A 22,493-nucleotide genomic window follows, 5' to 3' on the forward strand; every position below is an offset into this window, starting at 1 on the left:
CTCTCTGGCGGAAGTGAATGGGCTCAGTGGACATGTTGTTGTATGTGAGTTAGCCTAAACCAGTTAGATTTTCTCTCCCAGGGACGTGGAATGAAAACTTAGTGCAGTTGTTTCTTATGGCTGCTCCAACAAACCACCAATAACCAGGTGGCTTCCTGCAATAGAAATAATTCTCTCACAGGCTGGAGGCTGGAAGTCTGAAGTCAAGGCATAGGCAGGGCTGCACTTGCTTTGGCAGCTCTGGAGAGAATCCTTCCTTGCTCCTTCCAGTTTCTGATGGCTGTTGGTGGTCTTTGGCTTCCTCGGCCACATTTCTTCAGGCTTTGCCTTTGTGGTCTCACTGCTGTTTCCCTTTTATGTGTCTGTGTCTTCTCCTATTCTCTGTCTTACAAAGTCAGTGGATTTAAGGGTCCACCTGGGTAATTGAGGATAATCTCATCTTGAGACGCTTTACTTAATTACAACTGCAGAGACTATTTCTAAGTAAGATACCATCCACAGGGTCTGGATTTTAGGACACAGGCACATCCTTTTAGAGTTAGCATTTAACCCACTACACTTAGAGACAGAGATGAATGTGAACTGAGAGTATGGGTATGTGGGGCACTGGTTGACTGTTCTGTAAGATTTGGGTAGAAAAGTAGGGAAAGACAAATCTAAGGTAAAGGAGAAAAATGACATACATAGAGAAGCAGAAACAAAGGGACATTTGGGTCCAGAGAGAAATATGTAGACAGAGGAACCAGGCTTACTTTAGCTTCACTTTCTATTTTTGGTTCACTTGGTGTTTGTTCAGTTCAGTTCAGTCGTTCAGTTATGTCCAACTCTTTGCAACCCCATGAACTGCAGCATGCCAGGCTTCCCTGTCCATCACCAACTCCCAGAGCTCGCTCAAACACATGTCCATCAAGTTGGTGATGCCATCCAACAATCTCATCCTCTGTTGTCCCCTTCTCCTCCTGCCTTTAATCTTTCCAAGCATCAGGGTCTTTTCCAATGAGTCAGCTCTTTGCATCAGGTGGCCAAAGTACTGGAGTTTCAGCTTCAACATTAGCCCTTCCAATGAACATTCAGGATTGATTTCCTTAGGATTGGCTGGTTTGATCTCCTTGAAGTCCAGGGAACTCTCAAGAGTCTTCTCCAAACCACAGTTCAAAAGCATCAATTCTTCGGCTCTCAGCTTTCATTACGGTCCAATTCTCACATCCATACATGGCTACTGGAAAAAACATAGCTTTGACTATATGGACCTTTGTTGGTAATGTCATGTCTCTGCTTTTTAATATGCTATCTAGGTTTGCCATAGCTTTTCTACCAAGGAGCAAACTTGTCTTATTTAATCTTCAACAAGCACCTGTTGGGTGCTTGGCCCTATTTGATAGATATGGGAGCTACATAAGCACAGAGAGGTTAAGCAGCAAACTCCACATAAGGAATAAATTCAGAGCTGGAGTCATCTTATAATAGTAAGAAAATTCACTGCTCATGTATGGAGCAACTACTGTGTTCTGAGTCTTATACACATTTTGCTCTAAGGCCTTTTATAATGATAAGTCAGTATTTCTGCAGGTTCTTACCTCTGCATGAGTTCCGTGGGCCAGGACTGCTTGAGTGGGCTTGGTGTCTTGAGGTCCTCAGGGTTACTGTCCTATTTTGCTCTGAAGTCTGAAAAAGCCTCTGTCTTCATAATCTTGTCTGCTCGCTGACCCAATTATTTGCTCACAACTTAGAAAGAACAAGGCCCTAGCCTCATCTCTCTCACTTGATCAAAATGTAAGTTTCCTTGAGGGGTCAGGCAGCTTAAGACAAATGGAGAACTCTTCACACTTCCTGTTAGCCTTTTCGGTTAAAGAGAAGTGTAGGTTAGCAAAAATGATTCCTAAATCTGATCTACTTTTTAATACCATAATTAGCATTCAGCTGGATATCCACTTCTGCATGTTTCTTGTTTGTGTTGGTTTTCCCTAGTGTTTGCCTGCCCCTCCATCTCCCCCAGGCTTCTGTCGTCATGCAGTGGCTGCAGCGGGGCCCTATGGAGGAGCGGCCGTGGTCACTGGCCACAGCTCTCAGCAGCCCTGGCAAGGCCTTTGGGGATGGGGGCTTATATAGTCTCAGGTCTGATGCAGAGGTTCTGTGTAGACTGCATAAATGTTTTCCTCCCCGTAATAGTATATACTTTAACTCTTAACTTTTTTCATCTACTGTCCCATACACTTCAGGTATAACCCACGTTGCTGCCTATATTATAGTCTGTCTCATATATTTTATGTAACCCTAAAGTTGAGCAAGCATGACTTATGGGTCACAGTCATAAAGCTGCTTAACTGTTTTCTTCTAGTCTCCCTTTAAAATGGTCTGTGGGACAAATTGTTTTCCTGCTTTTGGGTGAACTCAGTTGGATGCCAAGACTTTTATGGACACCCTTGGGGGTCAAAACACAGCCTCAATCTGTTTGTCTAAAGGGATAATCAAAACTTTTAACTTGAAATGATGGCTTCTTTCTTTTTCAATTTGGCCCTGATGCAAACAGGAGACATGCAGGTGGGGAATGAGAGAGTGGTCACTTTCTGCTTTTTTTCCTGGTGTTTTCTACTTGGGTTCATCACCAGCCACTGTACCTGTGCCTCCGGTTGAGTCACTTTTTTCTGGCTCCTCTGAGATTAGATCAGAAGGAGGGAATAGAGAAGGCATCAAGGAAATCGTCACTTGTCTGATCCTGCTTGATTAGGTTGATACTTCCTCTTGTGGGGCACTTTCAAGAGTCAGAAAACTCATCCTCGTTACTGGGTGTCTGTACCCTGCATTTCTCTTGGTGGGGGTCAAACTCATTTCTGTTTTGGCTGGTTCTTTGCTTTTCCTTGGTCCGAAGAACCTGACAGTATCCTTAGCTTCCCTGTGCTGAGGCATCCTTGTCTCACCAATTTCGCTCTTAGAAAGGACCCCAAATAACCGTACATATTTCTTAAGAGGAATCTGTAGCACCAGAGAAAGCACTCATGCATGTTTTCACCCGTAATAAGCCCTAGGGGAAGGTGATGGCTTGTTCCCAACCAAGCAGTTCTTCCTTTGCTCTGGTCTCTGCCCACTAGTCTGCTCAGCTCTTGCTCTTTAGGACAATTAGGTAGGATTCAGACACAAGCCCACTGTGCCTCTTAATATGTTAAACTTATCTAGTGGTCCCCCCAAACCTCATTTTGTGGACTAGAGGTTAGGAAGTGGGGCTCACAGCTCTTTGAACAATTCTTCCTTAATCACCCACTCCTGCCCCTCTTACGCACTTCACTTGTTACTGTCTGCTCTTGTGTAGGTATTGTCTTCTCATGCATGCTTAGTTGCTTAGACATGTCCGACTCTTAGTGACCCCATGGATTGCAGCCGCCTGCCTCCTGCCAGGCTTCTCTGTCCATGGTGATTCTCCAGGCAAGAATACTGGGGTGGGCTGCCATGCCCTCCTCCAGGGAATCTTCCAAACCCAGAAATTGAACCGGGATCTCCTGCATTGCAGGCAGATTCTTTACCAGCTGAACTACCAGGGAAGTGTTGTCTTCTCATGTCTCAGCTCAAATACCATCTCCTCAATGTGAACTTCCCTAACCATCGTGTCTAAAGGGCTCATTGTCTTAGACATCTCCATCGTATCACCATATTTTATTACTGCATTGTAAAGTGATCTTGTCTATTCATCTGTTGTGTCCCACACCATAAGGAGAACTCTAAGAAATTAGAGAGGCTGTCTCAATGATTGCTATCTTCCAGGGGCTAGAAAAGTGTCTCTGTGGTAAATGTACAACCCATAATTAGTGATCAATAGATAATTTATTCAATGAATGAATAAAAGTCAAGAGTTAGAGTCTCTGGGAGGTGTCTCAAGGCAGGATTTGAATGAGGCCACAGTCTAAGTGGAATCTGGGAAAAACCGTACTATATTTTTATCTGCATTCTCTGAGAAGAGAGATGGGGGTAAATACGTGGAGTAGTTATTCTCCTGGACTTTCCTGGGCATCTGGCAGCATGGGTTCTGTTTCTGGCTCCTTTAAGACTCGATAGTTATGGACCATCCTACCGTACAGGGACATAAATTTTTGCAGATAACTTAAGGGTTCACAGACCTCCTGAAGAGGGAAAAGAACCCTTAAAAATTTATGGAGAGATGAAGAACCTCGCTGCAACACCGGCAGACAGGCGTTAAATAAGATAATGCATGATGCACTTTTAAAGAACTAGGACAAGTGTCTGGTGAGAGAGGGTGCCTTTGGGGAGAGAAGGTGTCTGATGGAAAGGAAATGGCAACCCACTCCAGTTTTCTTGCCTGGAAAATCCCATGGACTGAGGATCCTGGTAGGCTACAGACCATGGAGTGCAAATATCGCTGCCTGGCGGTTGCTATGGACGCTTGCCTTCTCCAATCATCGAGCGGCTTGCTAAGCTGTGCAGCGCTGCGTGGTTGCTGTGGCAACGGTGGTAACAGCTCAGCTACCAGGCGGCACAGGAGGAGAGCCAGCTGCTTGGAGCCGGGTTGGGAAGCCCTTGCTACAGCGTCTGTGAGTTGGACGCGGGGTCTTGGTGGGGAATGGGGCGCAGAATTGACAAGAGTGTGGAGGTCACCAGGGTCGAAGGCCCTCGCAATGGTCGTGGGGTCTCAATATGAGGGGTATGAGGACTGGCTGGGGCATCCCCTCGACTTCCAGCTCTTTGTCCCAGGGTTCCCTAAGCTTTCCAGATCCCATCTCTCCCCAGCCTCCTCACGCTCTTTCTCCTCACCCTCTCCCCTCAATAGTGGAGCCTCCAGTTTCTGCTGGTTCCCCAGACTACCTGTGTGCACGAGGAGCAGGCATCAGCCCGAAGGACAGAGTTAGAAGCTCACCTTGCTTCTAACTTCTAATTAGCTCGGCCTTGGGCAAGTCATTTTCTATATTTCCTTAACGGGAAAATGGGGGCCATACCCCCTCCTCCCTTATTCTCGGGATGACTCTGAGGATCAGATGCATTCCCGGTATACCCTGATATGATTTACCTGTGTGGTCTCACTGCATAGCTGCGCCTGTGAAATGACTGATGATTAACGGCCCTTTACAGTTCTGCAGTCTGGGTTCATAGAGTGCCCCGTGTTTAGAGCTGTCGGTGTGACTCTTAACCACCTGCTGTCCTGTTCTCTACGTGTCCTCACTTGTTTTACCTTAGATTTCTTGCTCCCTGCCTCTATAGAGTCTTGACCTTTTCTCTTCAGAATACTTAAACCAGTATGTATTTTATCTAGATGATTCTTCCCCACTCTCCTTTGCTTTACTCCTTAAAGTAATTGAGATCCTACTTAATGTTTAGTAGTAACCTAGATGTTTTGCAGGAAAAAAAAGACAGGATTTGTGCTCTTGATGAGCTTATTTAGTAGAGTCATGTTTTACTCCTGTATTAGGTTGGGTATGCTAAAGTCAGCGTTGAAGGAACACCTTCGTTGCTGCACTTGGGCTTTCTCGGGTTGCAGGCTACTCTGTAGTTGAGGTACGTGGGCTTCTCGTTGCTGTGGCTTCTTCTGTTGCAGAGCACCAGCTCTAGACACACAGGCTTCAGTAATTGTGGGCTTAGCCGCTCTAGGGCATGTAGGATCTTCCCGGACCAGAGATTGAACCGGTGTCCCACGCACTGGCAGGCGGATTCTTAACTGCTGGACCACCAGGAAAGTCCCTGTTCCATTATGTCTTTGTTCTTCTAAATTTTGCTGTAGTCTTCATTTCATTCTTCAGCTTCTTCCTTGAGAACATTGAGGAGGCTGTTGCTATTCATGTGGCTACCTGGACATCACTCTGCTTGGTGGACTGCTAAAGCCTTAGAATCATTCATGCATCCTTCTGGGCTCTCCTCAGTCTGCACTGGACTGACTGTTGAGCATTGATTGATGAAATGGACACAAGTATTCTCAGAGCTAATGACCATCTCACCTCATTCTACAGCCCACTGACTAAACAGCAAAGACAATCACCCAGCTATTATAAAGGTTATTTTTTTTGTCTTTTTATTTGGCTGAATTTGAATAAATTGAATTTCCATCATCCCCATTGATATAACTCTTTTGAAGTCTTGTTGTAGAGATTGTACGTGCCCTGCATAGGCGTCAACACTTGATATTATCAGTCTGTTAAAACTTTGTCTTTCTTATGGGAAAATGATGTTTACCACTTTGTTGTGATTTACATTTGCTGGCTTACTAGTGAGATAAAGCAGTTTATGACTATTTACTACTGATAATTGATCTCTGGGTTTTCACTCTTTATCTTTGTCCAATTTAAATCTGAGTGTCCTTTTTATATTGATCTGTTGGGATATTTTACATACCCTTGGTATTGATACTTTGAGATATTGATGCTAATTTTATCCCAGTATGTTCACAGCTGTTTTAAAAAGTCAGATTTATTATGTATAATTTACATACTGTAAAATTCAACTCTATTTTTTCTTCTAGTTTTACTGAGATATATATAATTGACATACAGCACTGTGTAAATTTAAGCTGAGCAGCATAATGATTTGACCTATATTAAGGATGAAATGATTATCACAGTAAGTTTAGTCATCATCCATTATCTCATATAGATACAAAATTAAAGAAATATAAACAATTTTACTTGTGATGAGAACTCTTTAGGGTTTATTTTCTTAACAACTTTCATGTATAACATATAGCAGAGTTAATTGTATATATCATGTACATTACATCCCTGGTACTTATTTATCTTATAGCTGGAAGTTTGTACCTTTTGACTGCCTTCAACAGGTTCCCCCTCCCTCAACCCATTACTACTGGTAACCTGATCTCTTTTTATATGAGTTTGCTTGTTTTTGGAGTATAATTGACCTCCAACATGTTAGTTCCTGTTACACAACACCATGATTGAATATTTCTATGCCTTTAAAAATGATCACTACAATAAATCTAGCTATCTGTCATCACTCAAGGATATTTAATTATTGAATACATTCCCCGCACTGTATGTTTAATACCCATGACTCTCTTATTTTGCAATTGGAAATTCGTGTCTCTTAATCTCCATTACCGATTGCTCTCCTCCCTTCACCTCCTCCCGTCTGGCAACCACCAGAAAAAAAAAAACCATACAGTTTGTTCTCTGGGTCTATGACTGTCTCTGTTGTGTTATGTTTACTCATTTGATTTCACATGTAAGTGATTACTTTTAGTATTCTCTGTCTGGCTTACTTCACTTAGCGCAATACCCTCTAGATCCATCCATGTTGTGCCAAATGGCAAGATTTCATTCTTCTTTATGGCTGAGTAATACTCCACTGTGTGCATATACCACATCTTCTTTATCCATTTTTCTATTGGTGGACATTTGGGTTGCTTCCACATATTGGCTATTGTAATAATGCGGTGAACATTGGGGTGCAGGTGTCTTTTCTATTTAGTGTTTTTGTTTTCTTTGGATAAATACCAAGGAGTGGAATTGCTAAGCCACATTATAGGTCTAGTTTTAGTTTTCTGAGGAATCTCCACACTGCTTTCCATAGTGGCTGCATCAATTTACATTCCCACCAACAGTGCGCAAGGGTTTCCTTTCTTCCACATCCTCACCAAAACTTATTTGTTGTCTTTTGGATCATAGCTCTTCTGAGAGGTGTGAGGTGATATCTCATTGTGGTTTTGATTTGCATTTCTCTGATTAGTGATCTTGAGCGTCTTTTCGTGTACCTGTCGATCATCTATAAAGAACCCAGAAATGAATTCACACTTATATGGGCAATTAATCTATGACAAAGGAGGCAAAAATATATCATGGGGAAAAGACAGCTCCTTCAGTACACAGTGTTTAGAAAACTGGACAGCTACATCTAAAAGAATCAAACTGGACTACTCTCTCATACTATGCACAGAAATAAATTCAAAATGAAATAAAGACTAAAATATAAGACCTGTAACCATAAAACTTCTAGAAGAAAACATAAGCAGTATACTCTGAAAATGATCTTGGAAATATTTTTTGGCCATGTCTCCTCAGGCAAGGGAAACAAAAGCACAAATAAACAAATGGGAATACTTCAAACTAAAAAGCTTTTGCACAGTGAAGGAAGCTGACAAAAGGCCACTTACAGACTGGGAGAAGATATTTTGCAATGCTATGTCTGATAAGGGATTAGTATTAAAATATACAAAGAAATCATACAATTCAACGTCAAAAAAGCAAAAGACCCAATAAAAACGGGCAGAGGAACTGAATAGACCCTTTTCCAAAATTTATTCCTTTTAGAATAAAAGATCAAATCCCTTATGATTATACAGTGGAAGTGAGAAATAGATTTATGGGCCTAGATCTGATAGATAGAATGCCTGATGAACTATGGAATGAGGTTCATGACATTGTACAGGAGACAGGGATCAAGACCATCCCCATGGAAAAGAAATGCAAAAAAGCAAAATGGCTGTCTGGGGAGGCCTTACAAATAGCTGTGAAAAGAAGAGAAGTGAAAAGCAAAGGAGAAAAGGAAAGATATAAGCATCTGAATGCAGAATTCCAAAGAATAGCAAGAAAGATAAGCAAGCCTTCTTCAGCAATCAATGCAAAGAAATAGAGGAAAAGAACAGAAGGGGAAAGACTAGAGATCTCTTCAAGAAAATGAGAGATACCAAGGGAACATTTCATGGACTCGATAAAGGACAGAAATGGTCTGGACCTAACAGAAGCAGAAGATATTACGAAGAGGTGGCAAGAATACACAGAAGAACTGTACAAAAAAGATCTTCACGACCCGGATAATCATGATGGTGTGATCACTCATCTAGAGCCAGACATCCTGGGATGTGAAGTCAAGTGGGCCTTAGAAAGCATCACTCTGAACAAAGCTAGTGGAGGTGATGGAATTCCAGTTGAGCTATTTCAAATCCTGAAAGATGATGCTGTGAAAGTGCTGCACTCAATACGCCAGCAAATTTGGAAAACTCAGCAGTGGCCACAGGACTGGAAAAGGTCAGTTTTCATTCCAATCCCAAAGAAAGGCAATGCCAAAGAATGCTCAAACTACTGCACAAATTGCACTCATCTCACGTGCTAGTAAATTAATGCTCAAAATTCTCCAAGCCAGGCTTCAGCAATATGTGAACCGTGAACTTCCAGATGTTCAAGCTGGATTTAGAAAAGGCAGAGGAACCAGAGATCAAATTGTCAACATCCACTGTATCATGGAAAAAGCAAGAGAGTTCCAGAAAAACATCTATTTCTGCTTTATTGACTATGCCAAAGCCTTTGACTGTGTGGATCACAATAAACTGTGGAAAATTCTGAAAGAGATGGGAATACCAGACCACCTGACCTGCCTCTTAAGAAATCTGTATGCAGGTCAGGAAGCAATAGTTAGAACTGGACATGGAACAACAGACTGGTTCCAAATAGGAAAAGGAGTATGTCAAGGCTGTATATTGTCACCCTGCTTATTTAACTTCTATGCAGAGTACATCATGAGAAACGCTGGACTGGAAGAAACACAAGCTGGAATCAAGACTGCTGGGAGAAATATCAATAACCTCAGATATGCAGATGACACCACCCTTATGGCAGAAAGTGAAGAGGAACTAAAAAGCCTCTTGATGAAAGTGAAAGAGGAGGGCAAAAAAGTTGGCTTAAAGCTCAACATTCAGAAAACTAAGATCATGGCATCTGGTCCCATCACTTCACGGGAAATAGATGGGGAAACAGCAGAAACAGTGTCAGACTTTATTTTTTGGGGCTCCAAAATCACTGCAGATTTGAAATTAAAATGACTCCATGACAAATTAAAGTGACTGCATGACTGCAGCCATGAAATTAAAAGACGCTTACTCCTTGGAAGAAAAGTTATGACCAACCTAGATAGCATATTCAAAAGCAGAGACATTACTTTGCCGACCAAGGTCCATCTAGTCAAGGCTATGGTTTTTCCAGTAGTCATGTACGGACACAACTGAAGCGACTTAGCAGTAGCAGCAGCATTTATGGATGTGAGAGTTGGACTGTGAAGAAGGCTGAGCACCGAAGAATTGATGCTTTTGAACTGTGGTATTGGAGAAGACTCTTGAGAGTCCCTTGGGCTGCAAGGAGATCCAAGCAGTCCATTCTGAAGGAGATCAGCCCTGGGATTTCTTTGGAAGGAATGATGCTAAAGCTGAAACTCCAGTACTTTGGCCACCTCAAGACTTTGATGCTGGGAGGGGTTGCGGGCAGGAGGAGAAGGGGACGACAGAGGATGAGATGGCTGGATGGCATCACTGACTCGATGGACGTGAGTCTGAGTGAACTCCGGGAGTTGGTGATGGACAGGGAGGCCTGGCGTGCTGTGATTCATGGGGTCGCAAAGAGTCGGACACGACTGAGCGACTGAAGTGAACTGAACTGTACAGTTCTGTGGATTTTGAAAAATTTTTATGTATGCATGTAAATATATAGAATGATTCTGTTAATTCAGGAAGTTCTCTTGTTGCTGGTTGTAGTCATTCCCAGAAAAGTCTTTGTATCAACATATGTTATTATAAGTTTTGGATAAATACCTGGGAATGTGATTACTAGGTTCTATGGTAAGTATATGTTTAATTTTATAAGAAACTGTTTTCCAAATTAACTGTAGAATTTTGCATTTCTATCAGCATAGTATGAAAGTGTCATCTGCTCCACATCCATGACATCTAGTGACAGTCTTGTTCAATTTAATCATGTTTGTAGATGTGTAGTGGTTTTTCATTGTTTCAAATTTGCATTTCCGTGATGCCTAATGATGTTGAACAACATGAATTTATCGATTATTTTATCTCTGGTGACGTTTGTGTTCGTATCTTCTGCCCATGTCTTATTCACTTGTCTTCTTATTGAGTTGCCTTTTGGAGTCAAAAGTTTTAAATTGTGATGAAGTCCAGTTTACTGTTTTTTCTATTATGTATTATGTTGTCTAAAATTCTTCACCTAACCCAAAGTAACATAGATTTTCTTCTGTGTTTTTTCCTTGAAGTTGTATAGATTTAGTTTTACATTTTATTTCATGTTTTGTATATGAGCAAATTTAGAATTATTTAGGGGAAGGCCCAACAGTCCCTCTGGCTTGTGTGGGAGAGTGATTCATGTGATCACACAGGATAGGGGAAGTTATTATTTATTATTAATTAGTGGTATAGTTTTACAAGCTTCACAGGAGCTGTAAGAATGTTTTTATATGTTAACATAAAAAAATATTTAGAAGAGGAAAACTCGCATCAAGTGTGAGAGAACCGACATAGCCTATGAGTGAGTATTGAACCTATGTTTAAACTGCTAACTGGGATCTGCATAGAGTAGAGATGCTTGACTCTGGATTTATGTTAATAGGTTTGTTTGTTGTTTGTTATGAGGTGAAAGTTTTTTCAGGGAGGAAACACACTCCATAGACAGATTTTGAACCATCTCAGAAGGCAAGAGAGGCATTAGAGGCACCAGGTTATGGGGTTGTCAATTTTTATAGGGATGGGTAATTTCATAGGCTAATGAGTGGGAGGAGTATTCCAGCTCTTCTGGGGAAAGGATGGGGACTTCCAGGAATTGGGCCACTGCCCACTTTTTGACCTTTATGGTCATGGTGACTGTGGGTGTGTCATTTAGCATGCTCATGTGTTTCAGTGAGTGTATACTGAGACTCAGAGTCTAGTGGAAGACAACTTGTCTGTCATCCTGGACCTTGTCTCTGCTGCTGCTGCTAAGTCGCTTCAGTCGTGTCCGACTCTGTGCGACCCCATAGACGGCAGCCCACCAGGCTCCCCCGTCCCTGGGATTCTCCAGGTAAGAACACTGGAGTGGGTTGCCATTTCCTTCTCCAATGCATGAAAGTGAAAAGTGAAAGTGAAGCGGCTCAGTCGTGTCAGACTCAGCGACCCCATGGACTGCAGCGTGCCAGGCCCCTCTGTCCACGGGGTTTTCCAGGCGAGAGGACTGGAGTGGGGTGCCATCGCCTTCTCCTTGTTGTCTCTACTCGGTTGCACCCTCAGGCTAGGTCATTCTTTTAAAGGTTGTACCCTGCCCACTTTCCCACCTCATTCTCCCTTCAGAGATTTTACTCCCCTAATCTTTTGGGGAATAGAAAGTCGACAGTCTTCTGTAGCTGCTTCAGTGCTGAGTAGTTACTGAAGTGCTGCGTCGACCCTGCCTGTCAGGGAGTAAGCATTTCTGGATGCCTGATCTAGGGCCCCCAGAGGCAGGATGACTTCTTGTTTTGAGTTGGTATGGCTGGAGTCCTCCCATATGGCTCTAGTTGTTATCTTAGGTTTATGTTTAGTTTAGATTTTATGTTTATTTTCATCTATCGGAGAACAGTGTTCATAGCTTTTAACTGATCCCCAGTGGGATTTGAACCTCGGAGGTTAAAGATCACTGGTTTAGGACAACACATTTCAGAGTGCAGGGCGCAGTGACACGCTCCATCACAGTTGCTGTTGTTAAAAGCGAAGAAGCAGCTGTTTCCGAGGGCAGATTTTTTCTTTCATATATTTTCTCCCAAGATCTATTTCCTCATCAACAGTTGCAAAGGAGCTTAGCATTTGGCTGCTCTTCATATAAAATGTCTTGCAAGGGGAAGCCAGGCTTGAAATAAGGCAAAAATCATTGTAGGATCATGACTACAAGAATTCGAGTTGGACACAGCATAAGTGAGGAATTGACATATCGCATAATGCCTCTACCGCAATTTAACTTCAAAAGCTGTGCAGTCAGTCTTTTTACATCTTTGAGGATTTAAAGTGCTTTAGTTCTCTGGTTTTTTTAAGGGTCATATTTATCTGTTGCAGTGGTGGAGGAGAGAGGGCTTTTTAAAAGTCTTTCGTCTGTGACTGAAAGACTTGTCAGAAAGTGTATGGTATTGTTTAAGCGGTGATCTTAATCTTAAAATGAATACCAAAAAGTGAACTCGTCTTACTTTGAGGAAAAATTCGTGTGACATGACTAAGAAAAAAATCTCATGTAATTTCACTGTCAGTTCATAAGTCTCTCCTGAATTTTATTTTTAAATGGCATCTTCTTGCTTTAATAGGCTCTCTAAAATGTCCTAAATATAGGGTTGCTCTATTAACATTATGATCTCACATCATTTATCTCTTTTTATTTTTTTAAACTACTCTTATAAACCCAAGTTAAAAAACTTTGCCCCTAGTTTTGTGTTCTGTATAACTATGTTGTTGATGCTTGTTTTTATTATAAACAATCCACCAGGTTTGCGGCAATGACTTTGAAAAATCCTTAATTAAAATAAATTTCAAGGTTAAGCTATTTTTATTCATGCCTAGAAACAATCACCAATACTTGTGGCTTTTAGAATAATAACAGTGTGGTAAGGATATTTCAAAACCAAGAAGGCTGAAATTTATGTTTATGAAAGCCAAAAAATTAGTCTTGCAATACTTTGGAATGTCCCAGGTAATTAATTATAGGTGATGTGTATTATATGAAAACTCAAAGGTTTGAACAGGAAGTAGAAAACAGGAGCCTTAGGTATTTCATTTCTGATATAATCCCTGTCACTCTCAGAGGGAATTAAAGTTTAATAAAAAGGAGTAACAGAGAAATATAATCCAAGAATACTGATTAATAACTTTAGCACCACCAGAATGAGATTCGGTAATAAATAGTAGACTGCCAGTTGCTAAATCATGAAATATTGCAGAGAGGAAAAAGGCAACACACTCTTTCACTATATGGCTTGTTATGTTAAAACTGTTAGTGGTAGGGAAGTTTTGTACTTGTTAATCATTTGTGTTTTTGCATCGCTGTTTGTAATTACAATTAAACAGATGGTTCCTAAAAAGATCGTGTGCTCTTAGCAATTAAAATCATGGCAGGCAGCTTTTCCTCTTCCCCAACATACAATTAAACTGAATAGAATCACACATCTTGTGGATTCCTCTGAGTAAAAGTTCTGTGCAGATTCAAGTAAATGAGCATTCTCTTCCCCAGCCCTGACATTTTAAGCCCTGCAAGTTGAGAATGGTGAAGCTGGCAGAGAACTTCCAAACTTGGGCGTTAGAAAGTAGTGAGCCCTCTCTGCTTTCTTCCCAAGTCCTATTCTCACCATATGGGGATTAGTAGAATTTGTTTTTAAGTGGGATCTTTGGAACAACCTAACAACCATTGGATGTATTGTTTCTGATACGGCTTTCTAAATTCTGAGAGCTCAGCTAGCCAGTGAAATTTCTCAAGGGCACAGGAAAAATTGTATTTTTTTCTTTGTCAGACAACTAATGTTGACTTTTGCTTGTGAAAAAAAAAATTCTTTAGAGTTTTTCATCTAAAGAAGACAGAATTTACTTTGGGTTCTAGGGAAAACAAATTCTACCTTAGGTTTCTGTTACAACAAATTAACTTCAGGAGATTTTTCAACAAGGACTCAGCACCCCATGAAATATTTCGCTCACTGATGTATGGCTTTGCGCCTAGTGTCCCTTCCTTGAACCAGACCTCAGCAGTGTTAATGGGTCTCCCCCAGAGAGGTGGAGTTGGAGCCTGTGGTGATTTGCTCACAGGTGAAACCTTGGAAATAAGTGTTTTGTTTGCATGAGCATAGATAGGCCCAAGTATACATTTAATGATTTTTAGGTACGGCTTTTGTGCCCACAAGTAAGCAGTTATTTGCTGGTTTAATTAACCATCTGCACCTTATTATGAGAGTGCAGCTGGCTAATTATGCCTGGCACTTGTAGGGCAGGTTAAACTTCTCTTCTCCATAAAAAGTGGATTTTCATCAAAGGACAATGACCTTTACAAATGAGTCCCTAAATTTAACTAGTTCAGTTTGAGGTCGCCACTCATGGGTTTGTTTTGTTTTATTTAGAAGAGAAATTTATATACGGGTAATATTTGGTAAGTAATGAATACAGAGCCATAGGACAGACTTCTATTATGAGTCAGGCACAAATGATATCCCTGCTGAGTTCAAATTATTTTGGTTTCTCACTTTAGAAAAGTTGTTCATTAGTTTGGATTTACAAGTGTTAATGAACTTGTATGAATGACAACTTGGATCATTCATTGGGACTTCACATGGAATGATTTGTGTATTAACCATTTCAAAATCATTTTCAGCAATAGTTGTTCATTTTTCTTGTGACTTATTGGATGGATTGTTTGAGAGAACAGCAGAATGCTAGAGAGCAGAATATAAAATATCAGTGTAGGTTACAGTTGCAGTCAATACCAGTTAACTAAGTTTGAAGTAGATCTGCTATGGGGAATCTTCCCACATTTGTTTATCCAAAATTGTCTTTAATTTACTCTTTTTTTTTTTTGTTTGTTTGTTTGAACTTATTTTTATTTTTTTTTTAATTTTATTTTTTATTTTTTTATTTTTTAAATTTTAAAATCTTTAATTCTTACATGCATTCCCAAACATGAACCCCCCACCCACCTACCTCCCCAAAACATCTTTCTGGGTCATCCCCATGCACCAGCCCCAAGCATGCTGCATCCTGCGTCAGACATAGACTGGCGATTCAATTCACATGATAGTATACATGTTAGAATGTCATTCTCCCAAATCATCCCACCCTCTCCCTCTCCCTCTGAGTCCAAAAGTCCGTTGAAAGATATTTTTGCTGGCTATAGAATTAAAATATGGCTGTTTTTTCTTCCAGTAAATTTGGTTGCATAATTCTACCATTTTCTGTCTTCCGTTATATTGGGAAATTAGCTCTCAATCGAACCATGGCCTCTTTGAACATAATTTGTCTTTTTTTATTGGCCTTTTAAATGATTTATCTATTTTTAGTTTTCTTTACCATCTCTAAGATGATTCTAGGTATGGATTTTCTCCCATCTATCTAGCTTGGGATTTAGTGGACTTCTTGAATCTACATACTGGTCTTTTTCAACATTTCGGTAGAATCCTCAGCTATCATTTTCTTAGATATTGCCTCTGACTCATCTCTTTGCTCTCAAGGCTCCAATGATATCAGATCTTTCTCTTCCATGTCTCTTAACTTCACTTGTATACTTAAGAAACTTCTACTTTTAGCTACTATACCTCTCATTGTTAGATGTTCTATTTGGATCTTATGAAATCTTCTATATGGCTTCCCCCAACAACTTCCCCCTACAATGTTTTGTTTTTAAAAGTTTCCGAATCTAAAGAAAACTTGAAATAATAGTACCTAAATGCCCTTTACTTAAAGTCATTAGTTGTTAACATTCTGCCACATTTGGTTTTGTGTCCTTTCCCATTGCTCCTTTAAATACATGAACAGATACTTTCTAAGAAGAGCAAAATTCTTTCAGGTAATCACAATATTGTTATCACAGTCCATAAGCTTAAAATTAATACAGTGTTAATAAATTCTGTTTTCATTTCCCCTCCAATTTTCAATAGTGTTTCCTTTTTCTTTTTAAATTAAATTCAGGATTCAGTCAAAGGTCTTGTGCTTCATTGAGTTTTTAAGGTTTTTAGTCTCCTTAGTGTAGAATAGTTCCCCTGATGTATTGGAGGTGGGCAGGGGGACGATGTTGGTTTTTGCTATTTAGAATATTAACATGTTTGAAGAGTCCATTTGTTTTCACAGAATTGTTGTATCATTTTGGTTATAGATTGCTATGTCCTAAAGAGATCTTCAGGCTTATCTGTTAGTACTTCAGACCCAGTAATATAGTTATTTCATAGTCTGTATCCATTAAGTACCCTCTATGAAGTCTTTGATGATCTATTGTCTGTTCAGTTCAGTTCAGTTCAGTTGCTCAGTTGTGTCTAACTCTTTGCAACCCCATGGACTGCAGCACGCCAGGCCTCCCTGTCCATCACCAGCTCCGGGAGTTTACTCAAAATCATGTTCATTGAGTTGATGATGCCATCCAACCATCTCATCCTCTGTTGTCCCCTTCTCTTCCCTCCTTCAATCTTTCCCAGCATCAGGGTCTTTTCAAATGAGTCAGTTCACATCATGTGGCCGAAGTACTGGAGTTTCAGAATCAGTCCTTCCAGTGAATATTTAGGACTGATTTCCTTTAGGATGGACTGGTTGGATCTCCTTGCAGTCCAAGGGACTCTCAAGAGTCTTCTCCAACACCACAGTTCAAAAGCATCAATTCTTTGGTGCTCAGCTTTCTTTATAGTCCAACTCTCACATCCATAGATGACTACTGGAAAAACCATAGCTTTGACTAGATGGACCTTTGTTGGCAAAGTAATGTCTCTGCTCTTCAATATGCTGTCTAGGTTGGTCATAACTTTTCCTCCAAGGAGCAAGCACCTTTTAAATTCATGGCTGCAGTCACCATCTGCAGTGATTTTGGAGCCCCAAAATATAAAGTCTGTCACTATTTCCACTGTTTCCCCATCTGTTTGCCATGAAGTGATGGGACTAGATGCCATGATCTTAGTTTTCTGAATGTTGAGCTTTAAGCCAACTTTTCCCCTCTCTTTCACTTTCATCAAGAGCCTCTTTAGTTCTTCTTCACTTTCTGCCATAAGGGTGGTGTCATATGCATATCTGAGGTTATTGATATTTCTCCTGGTAATCTTGATTCCAGCTTGTGCTTCATCTAGCCCAACATTTCTCATGATGTTCTCTGCATATAAGTTAAACAAGCAGGGTGACAATATACAGCCTTGATGTACTCCTTTACTAATTTGGAACCAGTCTGTTGTTCCATGTCCAGTTCTAACTGCTGCTTCCTGACCTGCATACAGATGTCTCAAGAGGCAGGTCAGGTGGTCTGGTATTCCCATGCTTTAAGAATTTTCCACAGTTTGTAGTGATCCACACAGTCAAAGGCTTTGGCATAGTCAATAAAGCAAAAATAGGTGTTTTTCTGGAACTCTCTTGCCTTTTCAATGATCCAACAGATGTTGGCAATTTGGTCTCTGGTTCCTCTGCCTTTTCTAAATCCAGCTTGAACATCTGGAAGTTCACAGTTCATGTGCTGTTGAAGCCTGGCTTGGAGAATTTTGAGCATTACTTTACTAGTATGTGAGATGAGTGCAACTGTGTGGTAGTTTGAGCATTCTTTGGCATTGTCTTTCTTTGGGATTGGAATGAAGACCAACACTTTCCCGGCCTATGGCCACTGCTGAGTTTTCCAAATTTGCTGGCATATTGAGTGCAGCACTTTCACAGCATCATATTTTAGGATTTGAAATCTCTCAGTTGGAATTCCATCACCTCCATTAGTTTTGTTCATAGTGATGCTTCCTAAGGCCCGCTTGACTTTGCATCCCAGGATGTCTGGCTCTAGGTGAGTGATCACACCATTGTGATTATCTGGGTTGTGAATATCAGTTTTGTATGGTTCTTCTGTGTATTCTTGCCACCTCTTCTTAATATCTTCTGCTTCTGTTACCTTCTATATTTTGTTTCTATCTTCTACCGTCTGTAGTTTCTGTTAATTTTGCTCATGGTGTCTTGTTTTCCTATGTGAGGTCTTGTTTTTTTTTCTTCATTGTCCTTGAAATATTATTTGTAGGGATTTTAGTTTTTTAGTGTCTGATAGGATGGTGCCTTCCTCCATAGGAGATTTGTATTTGCTTCTGCCAGGCACCTCAGGATTTGTTAGTTTGGGACAACCCTGAACCTAGCACATGACTTGACGTTCTGTGAACAACTTAAGTGATATGACCTGGACTGCAAATTTGAGTCAGCAGTGACCCCACCTTTATGGATATTTTTCCCCCTTGTTTTTCTTTTTATTCTCTTTTTCTTTTTAGCACCATGGTAGATTTTATTGTGGCTTTCTGGGGGTGGTGATGGAGTCGTCAGTTTTCATTGTGGGCCCCAAGCTAAGGTGAAAAAGATCTCTCATTATACTTCCCATCTTGAGTGGAGTATGATCATTGTTTCATATGTTATTGCCCAGCAAGATCAATAAAACCAAAGCCCAAATTTATCTGGATTAGCAAATGCCCTAGGGCAAAAGTTGGTATGAGTTCTAATGCTTTGCTCACTTCTCTGGTGTTTGATTTCCTTCAGATTTTGGTCCGGAAATTGTTGACTATATTGAAAACTCTTTAATACTTTAAAGGAGATTGAATTTTTTTTTTTTTAAAGATTCCCTCATAGCTCAGTCGGTGAACAATCTGCCTGCAGTGCAGGAGACCTGGGTTTGATTCTTGGGTCAGGAAGATCCCCTGGAGAAGGCATTTTTAGTTGTGTTCATAGGACTTGTTGGCTCACCTGTTAACTGCCGTTACTGGAAATGGAGGTCCTATTTAGTTTTAGAAGAAAGTTTATAGTTGTTCTTATTAGAGATATAGGCTGGATACAGATATTTTTCATACTGTTTATGGGAATCGATCTGGCCAAGCCCTTTGAAAGCACCACACTCAGAATTTTCTAGTCAATATATAACACTGTGATAACTGAAAGAAGAAAAATGGCCCTGTAGTACGCTAGACAGCTTAAGTATAGTGTTTTAGTTTGTAACCAATCTCTGTCATTGGTTTTCATTACTGAATTCTCTTAAGACAGCCATCCAATATGAATTAAAAGAATTCCATTTGACATTTTAATAAAAGGTGGACATGCAGCGTTTAACAAGTAGCTGCTTGTGAGGATGTATGAGACAGTGCTCAGTGTGGAAAGCACTCTTGAGCAGAGTCAGGCAGGCTTGCTGTTCACTTGCTTCTGGGGTTCACCACATCCTTAATGGCCAGTGGAGATTGATGAAAGCATTGGTCCCTTTCTTCACTCATGTTTGTTGAAACCATGGAAGGGTCACTGAGGAAATCCAGATTTGCTCTTATGTGAATGGCTGGCTTTCATTAAGGAGACTCTGTGAAGGAAATCTGATTCCCAGGCATTATTTTTGTCAGAGAATTTGATTAACAGATAAGATCACTTTTAAATAACGTTGCAAATAACTCTAGGTTGTTAGTACTTGGAGAAAATGATGTAAAATGTATCAATTTTCTGTAAAGGATTTTTCTGTGTAGCCCTCTATAGACTTTCATCCTTCAAAGTGTGAAAATGAAATAATTTTTGTTCTTTCTTCTGGACTCACACATTCTGGATGACCAGAATATTTGGATCCATGTGAGCTTCTGCAGAGACCTTGTTACATGCCAGTCATATTCAAATATGGGCTTGGTAAGAGCAGAATAATTTATATATAGAATTCCTATCCTGGGTTTTATAATCCCATATCTGATGATTTTTCATGATTTCCAGATTTCTAGGCATCCTGGAGAGTACATCTGATGGTACAAATGAATTAATCTATATAGTATATGTAAATATATAAAATGTATAAACTTACTCTCTCTTAACCTAATAGAAATGAGGCATTTTCTACTGGTTTTGGAAATAAAACCCATGCCTTTGCATAGTAGTTATTTATAAAATCATCCTTCTAATTGTCAGGAGTAATTTTCAGGTAAATGTAAAAGTCCTAAAAATATAACAGCTATCACTAGAGAGTGTCAGATTTCAAGTGACAGAATCTCACTTCACGTTTCAGTACTGCTCAAACAAGAAATTTATTAGTTTGTGTAGTTGGGACACTAAGACACCAGGATGGCTCGTAAGATCAAAAGATGAGCTGTAGACATCAGGGCCTCAAAGTTTAGAACTGCTTTCAATATGATTGTGATTCACTTATATTCATCTTTGTTCCCGCCTGTCATCCATCCATCCTGCTGACATTTCAGCTTTTATCTACATGGCATTGACCTGCAGAAAACTTTCTCCACGTAGTGGAGAAGATGCCTGCTGATATCTTTAAATTTATTTTCAGCCCAGAAGGTCCAAAGAAAGAACTTCCCTTTCCCAGTGTTCAACTATCACTCAAGAGAAGATTCCAGTTGACATTATTAGGGTCACATTGCTCACACTCAGGAATAGTCAGAGCATAGGAGAACAGGTTACCATGAGTGGCCAGGTCTGCCTCTGCCTCTGGACAGGGCAGTGGGTTCTTATAGAAGGAACAAGAATGGGAGGGGGAAATTAATACTGGACAACTCAAATCCTTTACAAAAATAGATTGTTAAAAAGCATTAAATACTGTTTAAAAGTATTCCTTACTGAGTATGCATTCTTGAATCTAAGTAACATAAGCAGGTTTGAGAAAATGATCCACTAAACCCGTTGTCGTGTCATATGAGAAGATATTTTCTCATGTTAGAAAAATTCTATAGAGGAATTGATACAGCACACTGGAGGAGAGAACGCTTGAATTAGGGATTTTTTTTTTTGGTTAGGAAAAGAAATTAATACACCCAAGATTTTCCTTTGCTTAGCTAGATTTCTTTCACAAAGAAGTCATTAAGAGATCATAGACTGTAGCTTATTTTTAAATTATTTTTTATTTTTGCTAAACCAGCAGGAGTGCCATTTCATCTGTTATTATCAAAATAAGTCTTCATTGATGTAATGGTTAGATCCAAAAAGGGGTTTTAGTTATCAGTAAATGATAATTTCAAAATCTCTTCTTCGCTGCAACAAATTCATAAATAAATATGCATCTGTTTATGAATTTTCTGCAATGAAAATAATATGATTGCCTAGCATTTGTAAGCGTATAAAATAGATTACTTTTGAGCGATGTGCATTTGTATGTGGATTGAAGCAAATTCTCCAAATGAACATTCATCATGTGTTTCGTGAAACCAAAGGCATTCTCAATGTGCTTTTGTGAGCCTACTGGTTTTTAGACTCTGGTGGTAACAGAATCAACGGCATATAAATTAGCAGTTATTTTATTTTAGTAAAGCAAACATGGATTGAAAATGGCTTGTCTGCCATGTTTAAATTAGTATATTTGACAAAATGAACAGGTCTGTCAAAAACTGCTTTTACATGTTATGGTCTGGAACCATAACTCTCAAGTTATTTATGCTATAGTAATACATTACATTAATTAACTGAAGACAGTAGGGAAAACCACTAGACCATTCAGGTATGACCTAAATAAAATCCCTTATGACTATACAGAGGAAGTGACAAATAGATTCAAGGGATTAGGCCTGATAGACAGAGTGCCTGAAGAACTGTGGACAGAGGTTCGTGACGTTGTACAGGAGGCAGGGATCAAGACCATCCCCAAGAAAAGGAAATGCAAAAAAGGCAAAAAGGTTGTCTGAGGAGGGCTTACAAAAAGCTATGAAAAGAAGAGAAGTGAAAGGCCAGGAGGAAAAGGAAAGATATACCCAATTGAATGCAGAGTTCCAAAGAATAGCAAAGAGAGATAAGAAAGCTTTCCTCAGTGATCAGTGCTAAGAAATAGAGGAAAACAATAGAGTGGGAAAGACTAGAGATCTCTTCAAGAAAATTAGAGATACCAAGGGAACATTTCATGCAGAGATGGGCACAATAAAGGACAGAAATGGTATGGACCTAACAGAAGCAGAAGATATTAAGAAGAGGTGGCAAGAATACACAGAAGAACTGTACAAAAAAGATCTTTATGACTCAGATAATCATGATGGTGTGATCACTCACCTAGAGCCAGACATCCTGGGATGCAAAGTCAAGTGGGCCTTAGGAAGCATCACTATGAACAAAGCTAGGAATTCCAACTGAGCAATTT

At 40.0% G+C, this 22,493-nt stretch overlaps 1 protein-coding gene across 1 annotated transcript in view; it reads left to right on the forward strand.

Annotated features, from left to right (window-relative positions):
* Window positions 1-4,451: 4,451 nt before the first annotated feature.
* HYDIN (HYDIN axonemal central pair apparatus protein) overlaps window positions 4,452-22,493 on the forward strand; it is a 347,975-nt gene continuing 329,933 nt past the window's right edge. The window contains 1 exon segment of the mRNA XM_069548980.1: window positions 4,452-4,541. The gene's annotated coding sequence lies outside the window, so the exon portion shown is untranslated.

The sequence above is a fragment of the Ovis canadensis genome, chromosome 14 (genome assembly GCF_042477335.2).
Source record: "Ovis canadensis isolate MfBH-ARS-UI-01 breed Bighorn chromosome 14, ARS-UI_OviCan_v2, whole genome shotgun sequence".
Lineage (NCBI taxonomy): Eukaryota > Metazoa > Chordata > Mammalia > Artiodactyla > Bovidae > Ovis > Ovis canadensis.